Here is a 27,730-nt window from a genome sequence, read left to right on the forward strand (position 1 = left end):
TCTTTAAATGATAGTGTTTGATGTTTTAATCTGAACTAGTTTCTTTAAATTTGTGTTTTTATTTTTTCCTTTCTTTTGCTTTATTATTTTTCTACTTTCTTCATATGAAGCTTAGATAACTTCATTTTTACATTTTCTTATTTTTATTATTTTGGCCAAGCCTTGGCATGCACAAGTTTCTGGGCCAGGGATTGAACTCATGCCACAGCAGTAGCCTGAGCTGCAACAATGACAATGCTGGATCCTTAACTTGCTGAGCCACCAGGGAGCTCCTATTTTTATTTTTAATTTTTTTGTAAATGAGTTTATGGGTAAACCTTTTTTTTGAGCATGACTTTGGTCACCTCCTAGAGATTTTGATATAAAGTATTACTCTATTTCTAAAGATATTTTTTATTTTCATCTTGATTTCTTCATTATCCAAAGATATAAAATGATTTAATATTAACAAATATATATATTGATTGTGATTTAAAAAATAGTGCAGGTTACATTGTCTCTGCTTTTTTGGAATCTATAGAGAGTTCCTATCCTGTATGGTCTGGTACCCAGCTAATTTGAGAATTTTTCCCAACATTTTTAAAAACAAATTGTTTTGTTTGTAGAATACACATACATTTTATATTTATTATATATATAAAAATTATGTTTTTGTCTTAAAATTTCTCTAGAAAGTTTTATTTAACTCTTCTTGCATTTTCCAAAACTATTTTAAAAGGTGTTTTTTTCTTATATGTCTCTTACCACTATTGTTCTGTTCTTTGGATTTACTTTGAATTTTTTGGAAATAATCTTCTGGTAGGTCTGTGATTAGGAAATTAATGAGTATTTATGTTTTATAATGTCTTTAATTTTGTACTTTGTGTTGATTGATGGTTTGGAGGGATGTAAGATTAAGATTTAAACTCACAATCATATTCCTTGAATTTGGTAAATACTGCTTCTTCTGCTACTGTGAAAGAAGCCGAATTCAAGTCTAATTCCTGTTCTTTTGTGGACAGGCTGTTTTTAATCTCTTAAGAAACTTTTGACTTTTCTCTTTATCCTCAGAGTTTTATGTTTTACAGTACATTTCAACGTGAAGTTTGTTCTTCATTCACTCATGTTAAGATTTTGTTGTATGCACAGTTAATTCGAAGATGCCAATTTTTATATGGGAAATTTTCTTGCGATTACTGATTATTGGTTTTTCTTCATATATCTTATGTTTCATTATTATCTGCTTATTGTTTTCTTTGATAACACCTGCTAAAATTTAACTAGAAGTATTTATGATTTATGAATTTGCATGATCTATTGTGAGAATGTGATTGTAAGAGGTATAATAGCAGTTTGTGCTCTGGATATGGGCTCCATCTCTTTTTAAAGATACCATCCAGATAACTTTGCTTCTTCTTGATTAGCCAAAGCAGAAGATAGAGGAAAGTTTAATTCCTGTAGAAGCTTACAGTTAGTAACCTGAACATCACCCCTGATTATCGTTCTGCTCGTTACATTCAGTTACTTTGCTCTGTTTTCCACGACAGTTTATTTGTGTTTTGTACCATGGTAGGCTGCAGCTTCCCTCTCAATCTGATTCTGCCCACTTTCTGTCTTAAAGCAATCCCTCCTAATTTCTAATCCACTGGTGCAAGGCTGCTATTATTATGCATGGTACCTTTTGACTTGGGCCAGTGAGCATACTTCTCATTTTGCAGTGTTGTTGAGATTAAATTATCAGTTTAAAAATAGTTTTCTTCTGTGCTAGAGATTTACTCAGGAAGCAAGCCAGAAGTATTTTATTAGTCTGACATCTAACAGATCTCTTTATTGATTTCCATAACCTAAAATTCTTTTTTTTTAACTGAATAGTACAGAAACAACTTGTCTTGTCGTGAATATAAGATTATTACTTCAAGGAATCAAATAACATAAGTCTCCCTCTTGTTTTTGTGTGTATGTGTGTGTGCATGCATGTGTGCATACGCACGTGCATACTATGGGAGTCCACTGTTTCTGAGGAAGTTTGTAATATGTTGACTCCAATCAAATAATAGTGTTGTTTTGGCTTTACCTAAAAATTTGTAATTAGAAGAAAATTATGAGATTAAATTATTCAAGAGAAACAAGCAATAAAGGAAAATAATATACATTTTCTTGGTTTTTTGAGAAAAGTCATGACTTGTTAAATTTTCACGTCTGAAATGATTGGTGTAACATCATAAACATTACCTGGCTTATGTGCTGGAGGTATTTTGATCCTAAATTCAGTTTTTTAGGAAACATAAACATGGCTTTCTAGGTAATTGGAAAAGAACTTCAGGAAATAAAATGTGTCCCTTCATATCTTCTATACTGCCTCCACTACAGAAAAAAAGCCTTTAGTATTTTTTCTTTTTACCTAATCTGACTCCACACAGTGAGTTACTGAAGTGAACTTCCCATACATAGTCTGTTATTCTGCAATACTTAACCCACTAATCATTCCATCTGGAACTTTATCTAGTCACTGGCCAAACTCCTCCTCCTTCTTAAACATGTTCCAAACCTCCTCAGAGCTTTCACTTCCTCCCACTCTCCCCAAGTGATGAGTTCTAACCTCTTCTTTCTAAGTGTCAAACCCACCTATTCCCTGAGATAAAATATCTACAACAATCTTGCTTCACTACCAACCATTCACCAAGGTAAAAATGAATTTTAATACCTCCCTCTCAAGTGTCAAAGAGCCCACTTCAACTGGAAGAAATTATATTCCTTTTAAAACTCACCATCACTCGACCAAATATATCAATTTGAATGCAAGAAATTATTTTAGTTTCAACAATTCTTAAAATTTTTTTGGTGCACACACACATGCAAACACACACCATCTTCATGTAAATTATATCCAAATGGCCTATTTATATACATTAACTTATGAAAAACTGTCATTACTGAATTATTTGGAGGCAGGATTCCTCAGTATTTCTCATGCATGCCTTATGTTTTAGCTCTCCTTTTTATAATTTCTTTTAGTATTGTTTGCTTATGGCACTAAGAGAATTATATACTCTTCACAATAGAAGAGAACATAGAAATTGTCCAGTATAGCTTTCTACTTCCAGCATGGAAGCTTAAATACATCTGATTTTAGATGCTTATTATTTTGTGATAAAGTTTGTTAGTTATTCACTCATTTAATAAAGAAATTTTTTGAATGTTTTAATATGTCCCAGGCTTAATCTAATGTCTTGGCATAAATCAAAGATCTGTACTTTCAAGGAAATTACAGTTTAATGGGAGAGACAGATAATAAGTAACACAAATAATACTTAAGTCAGTAAGATAATGTGATGGTGTAATCTGGGATATTACCTACTTGCCAGTTAATAGGATAGATACTCTGTTATTTCATGATCCTTGGCAGAAGATATGAGTCTGGGTCAGAGACAAAGTTCTCTTTTATGTACTGCAGAGCTAGCATTGTGAGTATTAGACTGTTTGGCAAGGGACTTATGCAGATGGCATCATTTAGATGTTTTGCCCACAATAGAGTTTCATCGCAACTGAGGAACAGTAAATATGGGGAAATCACCATTTTTTAACAAGGTGAGCATGCCTTTTTTTCATTTTTGAAAGACAAGAAAGAACTTCTCTTTCAAGATTTCTTGCTACCAGTACAACTCTGAGAAATGTCCCAGTTAAGGAGCTATCTTGGCTTTGCATTCTTGACGTACCTAATAAGATGTGTGGAAGCACAAGTGACTGTTGAAGTTAATTTCCCAAAAGACAAAAGAGGATAACTGCTATGGAATAAAAATAAAGTACATCAGGATCATTAGGACAGGGGAGGCAGGTGAGGGGATGCTAATCTGCAGAGTTGAAAAGGCTGGTCAGGGTAGACAGGGTAGATTAGGTTATGCTCAATTCTAAATCCTAGTGGTTTATAGTGACAGAGTCTGTTGTTTCACTCACTTTACATGTCCCATCAGTTGTCAGAGTACCTTGTTCATAGCAGTCGTCCTTTCTCTTGTACCCACATGAATGGAGCAAGAATAGTATTTTCCTAGTCACAATATTGGATAAAAATGGAAATATAACAAAGCACAACATATCAAGGGTTCTTTCTCACTTATGTCTCATTAGCCAGTGCAAGTCAGATAGTCAAGCCCAGCCTTATAATAGGGAGGGGAATAGATGCTGATAATAAAATTTACCACAGTAATCTTCATTTGAACAAATATTGAAAGAAATGAGGAATTTAACAGAATGGGGCAGAGTATTCTAGACAGAAAGAAAAACTAGAAAAAAGGCTTTAAAGAAACAATGTGCCTGAGATGTTGGAAGACTGTCAGTGAAGCTACTGAGAATGGAGCAGAACAAAAGAGGGAAAATAATTTCTCTGAGCAGGTAGAGAAATGTCTTATAAGTTCACTGTAAGGATTTTCTATTATACTTTGAGAGAAATAGGGAATGACTGTTGTGCAGAGACTGAACGGTGGTAGGAAAGGTTAGAAGCAGAAAGATGCGTTAAGAACTAAGTCAGTCATACAAGCGAGGTGTAATAGTGGCTCAGACCAGAGTAGCATCATGTACTGTGGTGAGGAGATGGATGTTGCATATACATTGAAGATATCACCAGTAGGATTCTGAGAGATTGGATATGGAGAATAAGGCAGGAGAAAGAGAATGAGAAAGAGATTCACAGTGTCATACTTGAAAAGATTGTATAATGAAAAGTTATGTATGCTGTAAAATTCACAGGAAATTCATACCAATATGAATTAATAATATATTGTTAATCTTTTTTATATTCAAGATATATTCCCTACCTTTTTTCTTTCAGTTTCTGAAGGCTGGGTACTAAAGCTCTCCTAATATGATTTTATAGAATAATTTAGAATTGTCATATATTTCTGTTGGATGGATCACTTCATCATTATGAAATCTTCCTCTCTCTCTCTCTCTCTCTAGCAGTTATTCCTGCTCTAAAGTCTATTTTATTAGATATTAATATAACCATGTCAGCTTCTTTTGGTTTTAGAATGTGCATGGCATATGTCCAGGATTTTTACTTTTAAATATTCAAGGGCTGTGTCTTATACAGCTTATAGCTGAGTTTTATTAATTTTTTATCCAGTTTGACAATTTTGAATTCTAACTGGATCATTCATTAATTTAATTTAAAATTTTACTAATATATTTGTATTAATTCAGCATTTTATATTCCCTATTTTCCTAATAGTTTTTTTTCACCTTTTTTAGTTTTAATCATTATGTTTTATTGTTTATTTTTCTTCTCTCAGTTTATTAGTTAGGTAATTTCTTATTTATTTATTGTAGTTACCCTAGAGATTGTAGGATTTGGCTTTGATTTATTAGACTCTCAAATTAGTACATTTGCCACTTTCCAGAAATGTAAGGATCTTGTGTGTTTAACTCCATTTAACTATATTCTTTTATTTTTTCTATTTTGTTAACATGACTTAAATCTGCATATATTTCACACCATGTGAAATATTGTTACCATTGCTTTTTCAAGTCAATATTCACTTATATTTACCCTTATATTTAACCTTTCTATTGTTTTTCATTCCTTCTTACATTTCCATGTTTTATCTTAGATCATTATCCTTCTGCCCGAAAAATCCCATTTTATATTTATGTTACCACTAGTTTCCTACGAGTACATTTTTTAATCTAAAATTATATGTGTTTTTCCTTCATTTGTGAAGCTTACTTTTGAGAATAGAGTAGTAGGTTGCTCCCAGAATTTTAAAGATATCATTCTACCATTTTTTTGTCTGCTGAAAAGTGTAGGATTACACCTTTGAAAGTGGTGTGGCTTTTTTTTTTTTTTTTTTTGGCTGTTTTTATAATAATCTCTTAGATTTTGGTGCTCAACAGTTTTTCTCACCAAGAATGGAGGTATGGTGTTTATTGCATATATCCTGCTTGAAGTTCATAATATTTAATACCTAACCTTAGTCATTGAAGTTTTTAGTTGTAGAATCTCCATTTGGTTCTTTTTATAAACTCTACTTTTATAATGAAATTCTCTATTTTGTATCTATTTATCTTAAACATATTAAACATAATTTTTTAAAAATTTATATTTGATAAGTCCAGTATCTCAAAGACATATTTAGTGTTTGTTTCTATCATCTGACTTTTTTTCTCCTCATTTTTATTCATTTGGTTCTATCTCTGGGATACCTGCAAGCTAAAACTTACATATTATGCTAAAACTTACATATTAAAAAATGGAGTCTTTTTCTTGAACCAGAGATTTAATTTTCATCTGGCAAAAAAAAAAAAAAATTAGAATATGGATGGATTAAGCTGTTTCAGTTAAAAATTAAAATAATTTTTGTTTATGGTTGAAGGCCCCCTTATTCCTGTCGTGTTTTTAAACCTAAGAAGGATCTTTTACAAGGATCTGTTGATGAGGGCCCCTTTTCTTTAGAGGGCAGTAAATTCCAGTTTTTTCTCTTGGTAACATTGGGAGACTGATAAAATCTGTTTCATTTTTTAACTCCTTATCAACTATTTTCTAATTTTTCTTTTTGTAACTATGGCCCACACAAGAGTAGTTAGGGGTTAAGAAATCCCTTAAGGGAAAATAGAAGACAATGTTAGGCTAATTTCTCTGTGATTCTCTTTATTATCTGAGATCTTGGAATCTCAAATCTTTGCTGTTTTGGTGGTCTTGAATTCCAGTTTTTTATCTACATAACCTAGGTTGATGGGTAAAACTTTTAACCTGATATTTTCTGCCTCTGGGCTCAATGCTTTGAATTAACAAATGTCCCAAGGGGAAAATAGCAGTGGCAAAGGCCTTATTTTGATGTATTTCTTTTCTCTCCTGGGTCTCCTTGGTTGTTCGCCAATCCCTCTGATTGACTATGTTTTACATTTGTGCTTTTGTGTTTTACATTTTGTTCAGCCTTTTTTCAGTAGTTTGCCTTAGCAGCGGTCTGATATAATCTACAATGCAACAGTAAGAAGCAGAAGACTTTCCAACGTTTTTTGTTATATTTTAAAAGTTAGATGTCAGGTTTAAGAGTCAAATTATCATGCATTGAAGACCAAGTTTATCGCTTTTCCACCACCTAACTATGAGCAGGTTAGTTACTCTAGGCCTGAGTTTCCTCATATGTAAAATGAAGATAACAGAGTTGTGACACTACAGAATTGTTGTCATCAGGTACAGTTGGCCCTCTGTATCTGTAGGTTCTGCATCCATGGATTGAATTGCAGATCACAAATACTCAGAAAAAAAATCACACAAAATTCCAAAAAGCAAAACTTGAATTTGCTGCACAACAGCAACTATATACATAGCATTTACAGTGTCTTAGGTACTACAATTAATGTAGAGGTGATTTAAATATGCAGAAGAATATGCATAGGTTATATGCAAATACTATGCTATTTTATATAAGGAATTTGGGAATCTACAGATTTTGATATATTCAGGGCAGAGGACAAGGTTGTCCTGGAACCAAACCCCTGTAAATACTGAGGGATGACTTATGGGTTATATATTCAGTATGCTAAGAGTGTGGCACTTGTGAAGCACAAAGACAAGTTACAAACATGAATATAAGTCAGGTTCTTTTCTAAAGGTACTCATCACTCAGCAAAGTAGAGATGTGACATTACTTTTTAAATTAACCCTTGGTAATGCATAGCAGTTAAAACTTTTTTAGGAGTTCCCGTTGTGGCTCAGTGGCTTAAGAACCTGGCATAGTATCCTTGAGTATGCAGGTTCAATCCCAGGCCTTGTCAGTGGGTTAAGGGTCCAGTGTTGCTGCAAGCTGCTGCATAGGTTGCAGCTGCAACTCAGATCTAGTGTTATTGTGGCTTAAGATGGCAGCTGCAGCTCCGATTGGACTCCTAGCCTGGAATTTACCTATGCTGCAGCTAGAGCCGTAAAAAAACTTTTTAGCTATCAAAAATTTAATAATCCATATGATAATCTGTTCAGAGGTTGTTACAAAGTTTACTAAATTGTATTATAATTTTTTTCATTCAAAATCTTTTTTTCTGTCTGTCCTCTAGCACCTCAGCTGTTCTTCAAGATTTCCCTAATATACAGTAGTAATATTATACTCTCCATATCCTTCTTTGGACACTGTTTGGCATACAATTTATATCCTTGTCAATTTAACTTGTACTTATATTTTCTCCCTAACAAAATCTTACATCCCTAGTGGAAATCATGACTTTTGTTATCGTTGATACTCTTTCTGTGAGCAGAGAGCTGACCACATCATTGTCATTCAGTAATTATTTGTTGAATTTAATTGGGTGTGATTTGAAAGAAAGAAACTGGAAAATTTTAGATTCCCATTTCACTTTTAAAAGTTGAGAAGATGTGTAGGGATTCATGGTTCTTAAGACTGTGCTTTCAAGAAATATTTTATTTCTGTGCTCTTTGATAACCAGAAGGTGTAAAATGTTAAATCTGGTAAAATAGATCATTATTTTATATATTCAAAAGATAGATATATATTTCAAAGTATATACTTATTAATTTCAGAAAGCAATCATGGCTTCAAATAGAAAACATTAGCCTGTGCTAATATATGAGAGCCATTGCACTATAAAAATTGCATTAAAGTCTTTCACTACTTAAAAACAATTGATCTTATACTTTGGTTTTATGATTAAAATTTCCAGGCCCTTTAGTAAGAGAGATAATTCCAGGAAGGCATAAACTATGAAAGCTTTTCTTTAAGGGCCTCTTGGCTTCCCTGGTCCATTAGACCATTCTTAAGACAGGACCTGGCTTGTTAAACTTAGAGACTTAGCTGGGATAGAACTCTGTCTAGCTCTGTCTCAGTTCTTTGTCTAACTCTAATTTTGATAAACTCCATGTAAGCATTGGAGCATCGTTACTTATACTTTCTACATTTGACTTTTGTTTTTTTTTTTTAACTCAGTAAATTTGATTACATGTATAGTTGTACCACTATCATCACAACCCAGTTTTATAGCATTTCCATCTTGACTTTTGTTTAAATATTCCTTGCTTTCAGCTTCTTCCCATAAAGGGCTCAAGTTAGAATTTTCTACTTAGGCTTTCTCTATAATTCTAGTAATTGCCATATGAAGATTTTATAATATGGTGTAATAATTACCTAAAATTCTTTAGAGAAGCTCTTTTTCGCTAGCTTTTAGGGGATTCCTTGGCCACAACATAGTCTAAAAACCAAACTTTCATTAAAAGGGATGAACCCAAGACTGTTTGAGGGAAAGATATAGGAGAACTGTAAACAGAGATTTAAACACTGTATGTTGTTCTTCTAGGACTAGTATTGAATTTGGATTAGCAATCAAAGTCAAAGATACACAATAGATTTTGTCGTATACCAAGTTGGCTTAGCTTTAAGAAAACACATTATAAGAAGTGATATAGCATCAGAGCAATAGCATAAAACTCTCAGGCACAATTTCCCATATCCTAATACTTTACATTTGTAGTACATGTTTTCATGAAAGATGAGGTTAAGTCATCTGTTCAGGGGGCCTTTCATGTTTTATACCTGGTTAGTCACTTAGCCCCTTCAGAAGTATGTGACTCTCCTGTTTCTTCCTGGTCTCTGGAGCATCTGTGTCTCATCCATACCTTCTACATAATGCTTGGTAACAGGTGCTTAGTAGCCTTTGGCCTAATTTCCATCTGCCTTAGATCCAATATAGATAAAACTAATAGTTAATGAAGTTAAAAGTGGAATTGTACAAAGATCAAATCCTCAGCTGTCCTGAGGCCAAAGGAAAGGCCACAGAACCAGCTATTAAACCCAGCTATTCAACAATGCTTATGAATTTATGAATAATGAACAACTATAACATCTGGAAATTTATTATTTTATAATTAATGATATTCAGTTAAGGCAACATATATCACTTACTGTATTTTGCATAAAATTTAAAACTTTTGCAAGGATTTTCATTCTTTTGGATTAGTAGGTTAAGTCCAAAATAAATTTTATTATTAAATGTTGAAATCATATCTTTAATAGAATACTATGGAGACTTCACATTAGAATTATAATGTCTTTTAGCTGATATTAGCACAGAAAATGTTTGATAATAAATAAGATCAATGGGTTTTATTATCTATGTCTTTACATTCAAAATATTTGTACCAAATGAGGTTCAGAATGAGAAAAAGTATCTTCTTTACTTCCATTTTTGACAACAGTCAATAATGTTAGACCCAGAAGTAAAAAGTCTGAGCTTAATTTTTTAACAAGATCAAAGTAAAACAGTGTTATCTGTCATACTATGGTTAACATAAGAATATTTCAATACTGATAGCATTTGTAATATGTTTAAATAAGGCACTCAGAATTTTTAGTCAAAATACTGAAAATAATAAAGCACAATTAACTAGCTTACATAATATTTATGGTATGTTATTGAAAATTATAAAACTTTATTGTTAGTTTTGAATCTCTCTTCAATTGCAGTCATTCCAAGAAAGTGTCTGTGTCCTTGGATCTGAATATATCATTATAGATCTCTGAATAATCTGGTAATTATTTGATGAAATTCTTCGGGAAGTCTTCCCAGTATTAGATAGCAACTGTTCTATAGGAAAGGACATATAGAAAAGCCAGTTAGTTTGCTTGTCATCTCCATAAGTGTTTTAAAGCTGGTATTTTAGAGAGGTCTATGCTGCTTTGATTTTCATATTTCACTGGGTGATAATTTCCCAGCTATTAGATATAATGAAAATTCAAGAAATATCAAACATCAGGAGATATAAAACCTCACATAAGAACACTTTAGAAGAAGGATCCAGTAGCCTTCCCAAGTGACAAATCAGGGAAGGCGGATTCATATATAATGTATTTCCTTATATATATTAGCAGAAAAATAAAAGATAGAAGGTGAGGGTAGATATAGAAGGCAAAGTTGGATCTAAGGGCTTTGGACAGATTCATTTTGATCTTTTCCTGCCCCTGAACATGGATCAGTCTCATTTAATTAACTTATCCTTCTGACACATTCTGTAAGAATAGAATACATGCTAGCTCTCTTTCAGAATATACAAATTGGAAAAGTGGATGGAAGTGCAGAGGAAGTGGAAGTGAAGCTTGCCAATTTCACAGTCTCAGATGACATGGATGTCCACCCATGACCCTTCATAAACCCTATTTTAGAAGGCGCTGAGTACTCTTCAGGGAATTCAGTTCTCACTGCATTATTCTTTAGGACTAGCATCTGTGAAGGTGACTGAGATAGTATATTAGAATAGTCCCTATGAAAAGGGAAATATCTTTGGTGTATGTAAGCTGAATTTTTCATTTCTCCTAAAAAATGCATGTCTCACTTAGCTAAAGAGAGAAACATCCTTCTTTGTAGCCATCAGCTCTAATGATTTTTTGAACTCTCTTAGGAGTAGTATATATATCTTCCAAGGTCACTTATGTGTGTGGGGGATAATCTTTTGCATATCTTCCATCTTTCTGCCTTCAGTGAGAAAACAACAAATCGTGGATGTAGGTGAGTCAAGGCTTTTGAAGCAGTGGTGCTTTTTATAGGTAACCCTTTGGAAGGCAGTGCATTCTTTTGTAACAGTTCATGCATCCATCCATATATTTAAAATCTTTTGCTCCATGATCTCTGGGTTTCAACAATAAATTAGCCTGATACCACTTTTCATTCATTTTTTACACTACACTCAGGAACGCAGCCTAACATAAAAAGACTGAATCACAGCTATGGGAGTCTCTTCTTTTACTAGAGCTGTCCTCTGGAAGCACTTTTCCCCTCCCTAAAAAGCTTATGCTTTTACCAGCTAAACTTAAAATGGGTCTTTTCCATATCCATTTCCTGCATATTTTGTTCTTGATCCAAAGTATTTTTTTCTCTGCCTTTTATGTTAGTATTTAAACGACGCTTATTGTGCCCTAGTGCATATATTAAAATATAAAATAAAAGAAGATTAAATGTGTAAACGGAAAAGTCAACAAGCAACTAAGAGCCTAATACCAAAAAGAAGTAGGTTAAAAGGTTGCAGAGGAAAAGAATATGGGTTTCTGGAAAGGGTTTAAATATAAACAGCCCCCTGACCTTGAGTTCAAATACAGAATGATTAGAGTGGTTCGACATATTTATTAAGGCAGATGATTTGAAAAATTTAATTCTCAGCTAAACTTAAAAAACATGCAATAAGGCAGTATTTGAATGTTGACCCTCAAGTCCAAGAGGAGGGATCTCTAGGGATTTTCTGGAGAGAAGAAAATCTATTACAACATTTTCCTGGACTGAAAGCCTACTTAAGAGGAAGTGAGTAGAACCTTGCCCCAAGGCCAAATTTCAGGCTCAAGTGGGTGGACTGCCAGGACATCCTACACACCGGACAAAGGCAGTGAAGCCAAGACTACCCACATCTTCATGCTCTTAAAAAAATGATGAACCTCGGGGGATACTTGATTTACATGAAATAATTGGCCTGCCCAAATACATTTCAGAAAGAAAACCTTTCCCAACACCCTAACCTGGATTTGAGGGCTCTGGAAAATGGGAGTGAAAGAAATGAATGGATTAAATTACACCTTGGCTAATACATTAGAACTCTTAGAAAAGAGTGTAAGGTTGGGAAGATAACAAACAGCAGTTATTGAGCATTTAGTGTGCCATGCTATGTAATTTTACACATAGCATCCCCTCCTGTTCTCACAAAACTATTACTAGGCATATGCAGTTACATTAATTTTTATAGAAGGAAACTTGAGTCTAGATTGATTAACTGATGAACCAGTAAAAATGCCACAAATATAAAATGAACAACTAGTAAATCGTAGAGCCAAGATCAGACCCAGGTCTGCCTGACTTAGGGCCTGCTTTCTTGACAGCCTACAGAATGGATGAATGAGCCATTGCAATAAAGATAATCATGAATTGGGAAGCAAACTTAATATACATATTATTTGTATGATTCTCTACTCAAAGTAATGAATATCATGAGTAAAAGATGTCAAAGACTGTTTAGAACCCACCTATAGAATAACAGGCACTTAGAGGAGAACCTAACATTACAGGGTACAATTTTTATTTTTATTCATGTTCTAAAACTTGGAATTGCCTCTGCTCTGTTGCCAACAATCTAATTTATTGATATTAAAATAACGAAAATTAAAAATTTAAATTAAGTGACTATAGTTATGTTGTTTCCTGTGCTTTTGCTGTATGCATTTACAGACATTCTCTTTTTTAATCCAAGATTCCATTCAGTGGTAAGCATAAAATATGCATTTAATAAGTGTTTTTAAAATAATGAGGTCGGTAGTATTTCCCTCATTTTACGGATGTGACAACTGACACTCAGAGAAAACTTACCAAAGACCACAAGACCTCATGTAGGATTTAAATTTAGTTTTTCTAACTTCAAAACCCATACACTTAATAAAATATCAAAAGCCACAAAATTACAAAATTATGTTGCAGAAATGAGTAAAATGAGTGGAAAGGAGATTACACGTGTGCAGGATCCAAAGTAATGAACAAAACCTTTCATGGAACAAAAATTGATTGTACATGGATATGTAGAAGAGTGTGCAAGGAAATATTCTTGGCCACTGCTTCCAAATTTGTTCATATCATAGCACATATAATATTTTTATAGCACAGTGTGGGAAATGAGGGAATAATTATCAACTGGATGAACTTTTCTGAGTACTCTGGCTATCCCTGGCTCTGACCAGCTAACCCAATGAGCTGTGAGGATCCATATCGTAACAATATTAAACCATAGGCTGCATACAAATGGTCCAGAGTTACCAGTTGAAAAGCTTAGTTCTAGGCATATAAAATAGCATGCAAAACTATAAATATGAGGAAATGCATTTAATATTTTTGATATCTTGAGAAGTTCAACCTTGGTTTAGGAGATACTATGGGAAATGATTTTGGAGAAGCAGTTTAGATTCAAATTATGAAGATTCTTATATGCCATGCACTGGGATTGCAGAATTATAATAAATATACAAAAAACCTAAAATATACAATAATGAGAAAAGGATTTTCCTTTATCAATTTTTTTCTTTAATGTCAGCTTATGTATTTGAAACTACATTTATAACTCAAGATTTCTTATTCTGATGCAGTAGTTGGTATTATGCAAAACTTCACATTGAAATTAACTATGAATGCTTAATAAAATGAAAAAAAAACAAAAAAGAACAACTGTTTAAAATTACTTCCTATAACTATGACAGTAAGAAAATGAGGAACCAAATTCCTGAAGAGAAAGGAAGCACATAAAATGAACTCTGCATTTGTCTCCATGTTTTCATTTTGGCTGCCAAATCCTAGCCTGATCACAAAGCCGCAGCCTAGAAACTTTAGAAAGGCAACAAATTGGACTTTAGGATTTCCAGAAGAGCCGTAGTTTGAGAGGTCACAGTTTACTCTAAGCATTCACTGACTCTGATCCATGGAGAAACTCTGATGAGACTCTGCTCAGAAGCTAAATAATATATTATTTTGAAAATCCCATGGTGCTAGAAAGAGAAAAAACAGTGTTCAGATTCCCCAAATAATAATGACCCCATTTAAACTTTACTCACTGTTTTTTTGTTTTGGTCTTTACACTGAGCTTCCTGCAAACACTGTATACAGGAGCAAGACCAAACCAAAAATAGACTGTTTTAACCTGGATTAATAAATCTAATGAAAATTGTGATACTTTGACACAGAAATCTGTAAAACAGTAAAAGAGAAATCAAAGTAAACCAAAATAAATGGAGAAAAACACTATGGTCAGAGATTGGAGGATTCAGTATTGTTAAGATGCTAATTCTCTGTAAATTTACAGTTTCAATATGATTTCAGTTAAAATCTGAAATTTTTTTTAAAAATTAACAAGTTAAATTTAAATTTTTTATATTGATTTTTATTTTTTCCGTTATAGCTGGTTTACAGTGTTCTGTCAATTTTCTGCTATACAGCAAGGTGACCCAGTCACACATGCATATATACATTTTTTTTTCTCACATTATCATTCTCCATCATAAGTGACTAGATGTAGTTCCCAGGGATATACAGCAGGATCTCATTGCTTATCCATTCCAAAGGCAATAATTTGTACCTGTTAACCCTAATTTGCAGCAGCATGGATGGAACTAGAGACTCTCATACTGAGTGAAGTCAGAGAGAGAAAGACAAATATCATATAATATCACTTATATCTAGAATCTAAAATATGGCACAAAGGAACCTTTCCATAGAAAAGAAAATCATGGACCTGGAGAAGAGAATTATGGTTGCCAAGGGGAAGGGGGAGGGAGTGGGATGGATTGGGAATTTGGGGTTAGTAAATTTAAATATATATGAGAATGCAAAAGGCCAAGAATAACTATGATAATCTGGAGGAAGAACAAATTTGGAAGATTTTTGTTACCAGATAACAAGCTTTTTTATAAAACTACTACAATGAAAAATATGTGAAATCTCTGGTACTTGGTGAGATAGTTTGACCAATGGAACAGAATAAAGTCCGGAAGCCGACCCATTCCTACATACTCACCTGATTTACAACACAATTGCTGTTAAATTGCAATAAGGAAAGGACGGCCTTTGCAGTAATTGTTCTGGGTCAATTTAATTTTTTTGAAAAAAGTGGTAATTTATTCTTACTTCACACCTCATATACAAAATTCAGTGTCAATAGATTGTAGACCTAAATGTAAAAGGTGAAAATTTTAAGACACTACAAGGTCAAAGAATATCAACATGTCCATTTGGTAGAAAATATTTCTTACAAGCTTCTCAAAAATTATTTTTGAATCATAAAAACACTATCCAGAAAGAAAAGGATCGATAAATTGCATGTTGTTAAAATTAAAATAAATTTTGTTGATCAAAAAGCCACCATTCAAAGAGTGAAAAGACAAGCCATGGAGTTTAAGAAGACATTGGCAATACATATATTTGGCCAAATACATGTACCCAGAATATATTTTAAAATACCTAAAAATATTTAAGAAAAGTGGTAGTCAGTTTGACTTTAATGGTCAAAGACTTGAAGAGGAATTTTGAAAAAGATGATTTCCAGATGTTCAGTAAAGGCAAGTTTGCTCAACCTTGTTAGTGGCCAGAGGAATACAAATTAAAATCACAATGAGAAGATACCAGGTATTGGTGAACATATGGGACACTGAACTCCTATACACTGAGGGTGGCAATGTAAATTTGTATAACTGCTTTGGAAAACTGACCATACCTATAAAGCTTAGTATAGACATACTTTATGGCCAAGCACTTTCACTCCTACCTATGTATGTAATCAAGGGAAAAGCATACCATGTATACCAAAAGACAGGTGTGAGAGTATCCACAACACTGTTAGTCACAATATAAACTAGACACAAATCTCCATCAACAATAATTTTAGCATATTTGTATGATGGGATGGAATAATAAAGAAAAGATCTGCTATATGCAAGAATTAGTTGAATCTTACTGATAGATGAGCCAAAGAACACAGCCATCAAAGGATACCTGTGTAACTCCTTTTATTTAAAGTTCAAAACTAGCAAAACAAATCTAGTTGATAGAAGTAAGTAGGTACAACCACTGTGGAAAACAGTATGGAGGTTCCTCAGAAAACAAAATTTAGAACGACCATATGATCCAGCAATCCCACTCCTGGGCATATATCCAGACAAAACTACAATTCAAAAAGATAGATGCACCCATATATTCATAGCAGCAATATTCACAGTAGCCAGGGCATGGAAACAACCTAAATGTCCATTGACAGATGAACAGATTAAGAAGATGTGATACATATACACAATGGAATACTACTCGGCCATAAAAAATAATGAAATAATGCCATTTGCAGCAATGTGGGTGCACCTAGAGATTCTCATACTAAGTGAAGTAAGAAAGAGAAAGACAAAATACCATATGATATCACTTATATGTGGAATCTAAAATATGGCATGAATGAACCTATCTACAGAACAAAAATAGACTCACAGGAGTTCCCACTGTGGCACGGCTGAAACGAATCTGACTAGGAACCATGAGGTTGCAGGTTTGATCCCTGGCCTTGCTCAGTGAGTTAAGGATCCAGTGTTGCCGTGAGCTGTGGTGTAGGTCGCAGACACAGCTCAGATCTGGCATTGCTATGGCTCTGGTGTAGGCCAGCAGCAACAGCTCCGATTAGACCCCTAGCCTAGGAACCTCCGAATGTTGTAGGTGCAGACCTATAAAGACGAAAGACAAAAAAAAAAAAAAAAAAAAAAAAAAAAAAAATAGACTCACAGACATGGAGGACAGACTTATGGTTGCCAAGCGGGAGGGGGAGAGAGTGAGATGGTCTGGGAGTCTGGGATTAGTAGATACAAACTATTTCATTTAGAATGGATAAGCAGTGAGGTCCTACTGTATAGCACAGGGAATTATCCAATCTCTTGTGCTAGAACATGATGGAAGATAATATAAGAAAAAGAATACATATGTGTGTGTATATATATATATATATATATATATATATGTGTGTATGTATGTATGACTCAGTCACTTTTCTGTGCAGAAGAAATTGGTACAACACTGTAAATCAACTTTAATTTTTAAAAAAGTAAGGAAAAATATATATGTGATGTAAACAAGTGGGACAGGTGAAGACTTGTTTTTATATAAAAACAAAATGAAAATAATAAAATAAATTGAAAAATTAAAAACTAAAAGAAGTAAATATATAGGTTAATGTCTGGGGTCATTTTAATTGGAAAGCTGTTAAGGAGATTTTTTGGGTGTTCTTTATCTTCTGTATGTTCTGGTTGTTAGATATATAAATATATTACCTTTGAAAAGATTCCACTGAACTGTGCATATCGAGTGGGTATACTTTAGAGTATGTGAATTACATTTCAATAAAAAGGTAAAAATGTCTCTGCATAGTGTAAAAGCATTGTATACATTTTATTATACATACACTTAAAGTGTTACCTTTTGGATCAGTATACTGCCATCACCCCAAACTAAGCTATATGAACTCATCCTGTCTTTGATTTCAACCACCTACTCATCTCTCCCCCCATCCCCCATTCCTTCATCCTCACAGGCTATAAAAACCTAAAACAATAAGTTTACTTTTAGGACTCCTGGTTCTATATAGGTAACATATAAAGATTGTAGTACAATCTTCCAAACTTTAAACTTAAAATTTACTTTCGGAGTGGAGTTTCCATTGTGGCGCAGCGGAAACGAATCCAACTAGGAACCATGAGGTTGTGGGTTTGATTCCTGGCCTCGCTCAGTGGGTTGAGGATCTGGCATTGCCGTGAGCTGTGGTGTAGGTCACAGACACGGCTTGGATCTGGCCTTGCTGTGGCTGTGGCGTAAGCCAGCAGCTGTAGCTCTGATTAGACCCCTAGCCTGGGAACCTCCATATGCCGCGGGTGTGGGGCTAGAAAGACAAAAGACGAAAAAAAGAAAAAAGAAAACAAATTTACTTTCATTTTATCAAACCTTTTTTCACTCTAGTCTTCCTTATATTTAGCTTATTCCCCTGAACAAATTCATTACTTCCCTAAATTCTAACACCTTAAACAATAAGTTTAAAATTGTCTGCTTGGTTTTGAAGGCAGAGACTGTTCTCTTCCTGTCCAATCTTATGTCTTGCAGCTCCCAAGAACATCCCTCTCTCCTCTCTTGCTAGTCTGGAATCCTCACTTCCTTACAATTTCTATATATTAAATTCTGTATATCTTCTTTTTTCCCTCTCTGTCTGATCTCTGCTTATTGTTCATGGCCCTACTCAGCCTTCTTTCTCCAACAAATATCTCCTTAGCTCTATTGCCCTGATTAATGTGCCTATTTTTGAAATACTTTGCAGATAGAATATGTAACTGTATGCTGTCATAATTTGTATTCCCTGTAACCATACATCCTCCTAAGGAGGTATCAGCTCTTTCGGGAGATGAAATATGGGTTTTCATTCCATACCACTTATTTAGCATGTTCAGTCTCCTAATGTAAGGCATTTCCCCCCAGTTTTCTTGAAATATAATTGACACACAGCGCTATGTAAGTTGAGGGTATGTATATAGCATAATATAATAATTTGGCATGATTCATATATCATGAAATGATTGTCACAATAAGTTTAGATATCATCCATCATCCCACATAGATATATAAACAAATCCTAAAACAAAACAAAATAATCTTTTTTTCCTTGTGATGAAAACGTATAGAATTTACTCTCTTAAAAACTTTAATATATGTCAGTCTTATACAGCAGCATTAACTTGCATAAGGTTGTACATTGCATCCCTAATACTTCTTTATCTTATAAGGGGAGTTTGTGCCCTTTAACCACCTGCCTCCAGTTCCCTTTCCCCCACCTTTTATCTGTTTGTGATTCGTCTGCTTGAATACTCAGTAAGATTCTAGAGGCCAAGCTTCTAACTTATGCTTTATTTCCTCACAAAAAATGAGGAAAGAGGCTAATGTGTGGCATAAAGAAAACCTTCAATATGTGTTCATTAATTGATTTTTCCTGATTTGTTCAAAGAAACAGGTCATTATAGTAAGAGAAACTTAACATCACAGAACATAAGTAAGACCTCCAATCAGTTCACATTCTACATAAAATCCTAACTTCCCATCATTTCTGCTACTCATATGGGATCTAGCCCTAGCCTAATTCTCAGGCATTCTGTCCTTCCCTCTCTCCCCTAGCTCCTTCTCAGCCTTTAGCCTTACTCTTCTTTTTGCTGGAATGCTCTTTCCCTAGTTCTTCACAGTGTCTAATTTTCACATATTTTAACTCTTTCTTCAAAAGTTACCTTCTTATGGGGGTTATAATCCATCTTATCACTCCCTATCCAGTATTTTCTTTTGTTTTTCTTCATAACTTCACCTATTCCTACCCCAAATATATACTACTCAAAGGCAGGGACTTTGAGTTTCTCATTTTTGGTATCTCTCAACGCCTTGATGTATACAGTGTGTTTAGTAAACATGAGTTGAATAAATATATTAAGAAATGAACAAATGGAATAAACACCTTACAATAATGATTAAAAGAAAGATTCTAATTCAGAGCATAGGTTCAGAGTGAATTAGAGCTGAAGATCCTGAAGGACAGAGTAATATATCAACCATAGAGAAAGAAGATGCAACCTCAGAATTTGTAGGTATAATTAATAAAAACAAAGTGAATGTGAATTGTGGGAAAATTGTTCTTACAAAATGATAGGCTAAGTGATAGTATTTTAAAACTTCTGAATTCAGGCTAAGTTGAATATTGAGCTAGGTAGTAAAAGATAATAAACTTCATTCTCCATGTCTAATTTTATTATAAACAGTTCATCTTGGGGCCAAATCACTTTAGGACACATTATAGAAAATAATTATTTAATTCTTTAAGGTAAGTGGAGACATCAATCATTATACCATTTTACCAGATTTTGAAAGATGATTTCAACTCTAATGTTCAACTTTTCAACATTAATTTTAGAGTGTCATGTTGAATTTCCATTCATAATCATGTTTGTTCCTGCATTTACTACATTATTACATAATTTATATTATGAACATATGTTTCAATATAGCAAAAGAGGCATCACACTCCATATTCTACAGTAGATGTCTCTTCTTCAATCATCCAATTACAGGTAACCAGAAAGGCCATGATTACAGCACTAGGTCTTATATGTGGGCCTTTTCCCTATTAACTCATTCAGAAAGTGTTGTCAAGGAGTTGGTTCAGGTTCAAGAATGAACTGACTATGGAAATACATAAATCTAAGCCCAAATTAGAATCTTAAAAGAAGTATACTGCTCTACAAAGCAGAAAAGTGTGTTTGTGGCAAAATTATAGCACATACCAATTTGGTGACTCATGACAAATCAGAAGCAGTCTCTCAAAAAATTAAATCAAGATTTAGAATAATATTAGTGATATATAATCATTTTTCCTCTTGTGTGCCTTATTTCTTTAAATTTTAAAAAATTTTTGAGTATTTCAAATTCTGCTGTCCCTCCACTAAGAAAGTTCCAGCCTCAAAGTTGTTAAAGTAAAAACAATTGTTGTTAAAATGGAAAATAGAAGCAATTTTTATCATTGGCCCACCACAGTTTGGCTCAGTTCTTCTAGTCTCCGCTCTAGTTAGGATGAAGCCAGACCACACATTGAGACTGAATTACAACACTTCAAAAAGAAGAAAAACATTAATGGAAAAAGTCAAATAGGTTTCCAAATAGGAGGTGGAAGACAGTGCAGAAACCTCTTAACGCAGCTCTAGCAAGGACTAAATTCTGATTCCAGCGCCCCAACACAGAATCATGACTTTGTATTCCCATTCTTCTGTGGCTGTAGAACAGGAAATGTCCACTCAGCTGCAGAGTGTACTAGAGTCCATCAGCTTGAGTGGAAAACATATTTAGAGCCTTTCACCCAAATTCTCACTTATTGCAAACTGATCCTGTCATTTATGAAAATAAAAATCAGTGCTAAATGGGATATTTTCTTCCTTAAAATTATTTCAGCAAGTAAATGAATCAATTAGGGAGTCAATAGTTGGAAAGAAGACCTTAAGTTGATATTGACAAAGAAACCTAACTTTTCTGTCCTTTTGGGTACAAAGGCATTTTCTAAGTCCTAGGATCCAAGTAAGTGTTGGTAAATCAAATCATGGGGAGGAGAAGAGGAGCAGTGTATTTTAAGGAAAACTTAGAAAAGTTACCTGATTCCTTCTGGAATATTCTCCATCTTTCATTTCTGGCCTAGGCACTTACGATATAGTGGTAAGCAGAAGAAAATACTGTCTCTTCCTTCAGAGAGACAGATCCAAATTTAAAACAACTGCACAGCTCTGAAATTAGAATTGCTGTGAGTGCTAGAAAAGAGAGATAAATGTTAATAGGAAGGTGCATAAAATGTATGAATCAACTAGGGAATCAGGGAAAGCTTTTTTGAGTATATAGTGGAGTTGACCTATACTGTGTGCTGATATATCTCAGAATCATGAAGACATTCATATCCTAAACAGCCAGGATGATAGGGGCTTTCCAACACCATACTTTGGTTAGACCTGAGAAAGTTAGGGTCTTTTGGTGACATATACATTTCCATGGCTCATTCATAAGTATTATGCAGACTTCTAAAAATCTGGATCAGTTTGGCATTTAAGGAGTCCTTTGGGGAAGAGTATAAATAGGAGCTTTGGGAAGGTGCTTTAAAACTCATCAGAAAAAATAATAGGGAAAAAAAGAGGAAAGAAGCAATAGGGAAGAAAATGGACATTTTAAAGTAGCAAGTAGAAAGTAGGTACTGTATATAAGTTATATAGTCTTATTCCTCCCCCCAGAACTATTGCATTGATTGTAACTATCCCCATTTTATAACTCTTCCAAGAGTTAAGGAGTTTACTGACTACGACAAATCCAGTTAATGGATATGCTACAATTTGAACAGTTCTCTAGCTTCAGATTCGTGCTTTTAATTTTTCCACATAGTGCTTCTTCTCTAGAGAAATCTTACTAGACCTTATCAATGGATAAGATATGTCATTCCTGGAATTCCTGACATGGCTCAGCAGAAACAAATCCAACTAGGAACTATGGGGTTGTGTGTTCGACCCCTGGCCTCGCTCGGTGGGTTAAGGATCTGGAGTTGCTGTGAGCTGTGGTGTAGGTCACAGACGCGGCTTGGATTCAGTGTTGCTGTGGTTGTGGTGTAGGCTGGCAGCTGTAGCTCCGATTGGACCCCTGGCCTGGAAACCTCCGTATGCCTCAGGTTATGGCCCTTAAAAAGAAAAGAGACAAAAAAAAAAAAAAAAAAAATCCTACCTCTAATCTAATTATCTAATTTGTTTCCTTCAACCTAGTCATGCCCTGACCTTTTTCTTATGAAAAGAGATTGTGCTCTCCCTTCACTTTAGAAATAGGTTCATAACCCAGTCTGGAATAATAACATGTTTCTATCCTCCAGGCATAGTATTGATCATTATCACAGGCATTGTAGTTTAGTTCACTAAATAATCAAATGTAATATATTTCTTTTCTTCCAGACTCTATCACAGAGTTCGAAAAAGATAAAATAACCCATTTTCTAATCTCCTGTGGGCTAAGAGTGGCCATGTGACCCATTTCTGGTCAATGAGATGTATGTTTGCTGTATAGTACTTCTCAGAAAATTCTGATTTCTTGATATGAAAGAACAGACTCAGTTGGCTTGTATTTTCCTATTCTCTTTCCAGCCTGAAATTCAGATTTAATACCTGAAGATGCAACATCCATTTTGTAATAAAAAAAGCAATGAAGACATAAGCTAACATTGAAGGTGCTGGAACAGAAAAATGGAGAGAGCTTGGGATTTTGAGCCACTTGGCTGGCTATTAACTGTGTTCCCCTGGTTTTGTTATTAGGTGAAATCATTATACTCTGATTGTTTAAGCCACTATTATGAAGGTATCTTCTGTTTTACTGCCAAAAGCACTCCTGACAGATAAAGTCAGAGTTGCCTATGTAAAACAAGCCAGGCCAGTTGAAATTCTTTATCAATAATTTTCTGCTTGAATTAGAAGAATGATGTTCTTTTCAATATTCTGTATGAAGGAAATGGTCATATTCCCTCTGGTTGTGGCCACCCCACAGAAAAAAAATGGACCCTCAACAAAACTGAGTTTGGATGTCTAGATTAATGATGGCCCAGGGAGGGTCTGAAATGATTGGTGATAAATCAGACAAAAATTGTGCTAGACCTGTACAAAAACTGTAAATCTTTGCTGGAAGTAATTCAACAAATCCTAAATAATTGGAGAAACATACATTGAACAGGAGTTGTAGAACTCAATATTTTTATAGATAAATTCTCCATGAATTAATTTACAGAATCAAGGAAATTAACACCCCAAATCTCAGCAAACTGCTTTCATAGAAAATGGCAAACTGATTTAAAAATTTATATGGAGGGAGTTCCGTTGTGTCTCAGTAGGTTAAGAATCTGACTAGTATCCATGAGGATTCAGGTTCAATCTCTGGCCTCACGCAGTGGGTTAAGGATCTGCCACTGACACGAGCTGTTGTTAGGTCACAGATGTGGCTCAGCTCTGGCGTTGCTGTGGCTGTGGTGTAGGCCAGCAGGTGCAGCTCCAATTCGACCCCTAACCCAAGAGCTTCCATATGCCACAGGTGCAGCCCTAAAAAGGAAAAATAAAATTATATAGAAAAGACCTAGTATAGACATAACAGCGTTTGAAAAGAATGAAATAGTTGAAGAACTAATACTTGATTTCAAAGTCTTATTATAAAGCTGTAGTAATCAAGCTAATATGGTACTAACGTCAAAATAGACAGATGAATTAAATAAAGTAAGTATCCAGAAATAGAATCACACCTATATGGACAATTGATTTTTGGCAAACAGGCAAAAGTAATTCAATGGAAAAAGGAAATAATACAAATGGTGGTTGAACAATTGGCTGTGATTATGCAGAATTTAAATGTCAATCCATACTTCACATCATATATATGTATGCTGTGTATATATTTGCATGTATATCTATAAATTAGCTCAAAATGGATCAGAGAACTAAATTTGAACATAAAATATAAAACTCGGAGAAAAGCTTTATGACACTGAATTAAGCAGAGTTTTCTTAGATATGACACTGTTGCTGTGGATGGGTATTATTATTTCATTGAGATTTTAATTTTCATTTCTCTATTGACTTGGAATATTAAGTATCTTTTCCTTTGCTTATTTGCCATTTTCATATCTTCTTCAGTGAAATGTCTGTTCATTGTTAGCCCATTTATAATGTTTTATTTTGTCTTATTGACTCTTATGTTCTTTACATATTCTTTTTTTTTTTTTTTTTTTGTCTTTTTGTCTTTTGGGCCGCACCCGCAGCATATGGAGGTTCCCAGGCTAGAGGTCTAGTCAAAGCTACAGCTGCCAGCCTATGCCAGAGCCACAGCAATGCCAGGTCCGAGCCGCTGTCTGCTATCTACACCACAGCTCACGGCAACACAGGATCCTTAACCCGCTGAGCGAGGCCAGGGATCTAACCCACAACCTCATGGTTCCTCGTCAGATTCCTTTCCACTGCGCCACAACGGGAACTCCTCTTCATATATTCTTGATACAAGACATATATTAGATCTTGTTTTGTAAATATTTTCCTCTGTTTGTGATTCGCCTTTTCATTTTTTAAAATCAGTTTACCTCTAAAAGTAAAAACTTTTAATTCAATGGGGTTCATCTTGCGATTTTTTTTTTTAATGGATCAGCTTTATATATCCTAAGAAATCTTTGCTTACTACAAGGTTATGATGACTTTCTAATATATTTTCTGCTATAAGTTAGCTCTCATATTTAGGTCTTTAATCATTTTTAAGTGTGAGGTTTGATTTCATTCATTTACTTTTTTTTAGAGTTGCAAGTGTGGCATATTGACGTTCCCAGGCTGGACATCAAATCTGAGCTTCAGCTGCCAGCCTACACCACAGCCACAGCAGTATGGGATCTGAGCCACGTCTGTGATCTGTATACCACAGCTCATGGCAACACTGGACCCTTAACCCACTGAGCAAGGCCAGGGCAAACTCACGTCATGGATACTAGTCGGGTTCATTTCTGCTGAGCCACAGTGGGAACTCCTCATTCATTTTCTATAAGGATGTTCAGTTGTTTCATTATCTGTTTAAAAATTCTGTCCTTTCTCTTTCACTTTTCTTGACACATTTGACAAAAATCAATTGTTCATATTAGCATTTCTAGATTTCCTCTTTTGTGTCATTGTGTATATCCTTAATGCCAACATCATGAGTATTGATTACTGTAGCTTTATAAAATTCTTGGATCTTGGTAGTTATGTTAACTTTGGCTTTTATACCTATCAAAATTCTTTAGCATGTTCTGTGCCCTTCAGTTTCCATATATGTTTTAGAGCTAGTAGTATATTCCTAAAGAAAAGGCTCCTCTTTTATATAACTTCCTTTTCTTTCTTATTCTGATTTGCAAGTTCCAGCCATCAAGGTGTCTTCAAACTCTTGATGTCTGTTTTTCTAAATCTGCAAATCCACAAGGCCACCAGGCTCCATTTGAGTTCATCCTTCCCACCCTGAGGCCTGGAAATTGCTTCCAGGAAGTACACTGGAACATTTATAGGATTCACCTTGTTTGTTTCCCTTCTCACAAGAATCCTAGGCCTCAGCTGACTGTTGTTTGTTGTCTGGAAACAGTTGTTGTAAGTATTTTATCCAGTTTTATGTTTATATTGAGAAGGCAGTGACTGTAGCAATTAATCATTCATGGGCAGAAGCTGAATTCCTCTCGGTCATTTGAATTTTAGTTTTTCTAGTGGATGTGTAGTGTATCTCGCGGTCATTTGAATTTTAGTTCTTCTAGTGGATATGTAGTGTATCTTATGATTTTAATAAGTCATGATCTTGAGCAAATTTGTCATGTACTTACTGTTCTTTCATATATCTTCTTTTATGAAAGTTTTATCAAGTATTTTGTTCATTTAAATGGAAACTTTTTTTATTTTCTGTCTTTTAGGGCCGCACCCATGGCATATGGGGGTTCCCAGGCTAGGGGTCCAATCAGAATTCTAGCCGCCGGCCTACACCAGAGCCACAGCAACGCAGGATCCGAGCCACGTCTGTGACCTATACCACAGCTCACAGCAATGCCAGATCCTTATTGAACCCATGTCCTCATGGATGCCAGTCAGGTTCGCTAACTGCTGAGCCATGATGGTAACTCCTCCTTAAATGGAATTATTTGTCTTATTAAGTTGTAGGATTCTTGTAATTTCGAGAAACTTTTGTCAGAAATATGTATTGTAAATATTTTCTCTAGGGCTTTGTCTTTCTTAATCATGTCTTTTGAAGGACAAAAGATTTTTATTTCAATGAAGTCCAGTTACTGATCTTCTTCTTTTATGATTTCTACGTTTTCATCCTCAAGAAACTCTTTGCCTACCCCCAATGTCACAAACATTTTCTCCTATCTTATTTTTCTAGAGGTTTTATAGTTTCAACTTTTATGGTTATATCTGTTATCCACTTAAAATTAATTTTGCATGTGTAGTATAAATGAAGAGTTGAGGTATATTTTTTTTAAATGGATATCTAATATTCCCACCATTTGTTGGAAAGAAAATCTTTTCCTATTACTATTTTGGCATATTTGATAACATTGATTAATACATACATGTTATGTATTCATTTTGAGGCACTCTGTTTTTCCTTCCTTAATGTATATATTTATTTATACTTGAAGTTAGGTAGTATAAGTCCTCCAATTTTGTTGTTTTTCAAAATTATACTGGATTGAAAAAGTATCAAAAGTTCAAAGGAGCAAACCTAAAGTCATATCTAATATCCAAGAAGGCAAAAATTGAGAAAAAATAAATAATTATAGTATTGTATTTTAACCCATAAAATAAATATATATTTATATCTCCTTACAAATATAAATAAACAATTAAAAAATATATGGGATAAAAGGACAGCACTTCCATTCAGAAGATTTCCAAGAAATCTTGGAAAGACTAGAAATTCTATAAGATTTCTGTTAGTAGAAAGAAAGAAATTCTGTAAGATTTTGTCCTAAGCGTTGAAGTATATCTCTATTGAGATGATTATGTGGAATTTTTAAAATTTGTGAATGTAATTAATTGAGTGATTGATTGTGGAATTCCACTTGTGGGTTAGTGGGTTAAGACCATGAGGATGTGGGTTCAATCCCTACTCTGGCTCAGTGGGTTAAGGATCTGAC

This window comes from Sus scrofa, chromosome 9 (genome assembly GCF_000003025.6).
Source record: "Sus scrofa isolate TJ Tabasco breed Duroc chromosome 9, Sscrofa11.1, whole genome shotgun sequence".
Taxonomy (NCBI): domain Eukaryota; kingdom Metazoa; phylum Chordata; class Mammalia; order Artiodactyla; family Suidae; genus Sus; species Sus scrofa.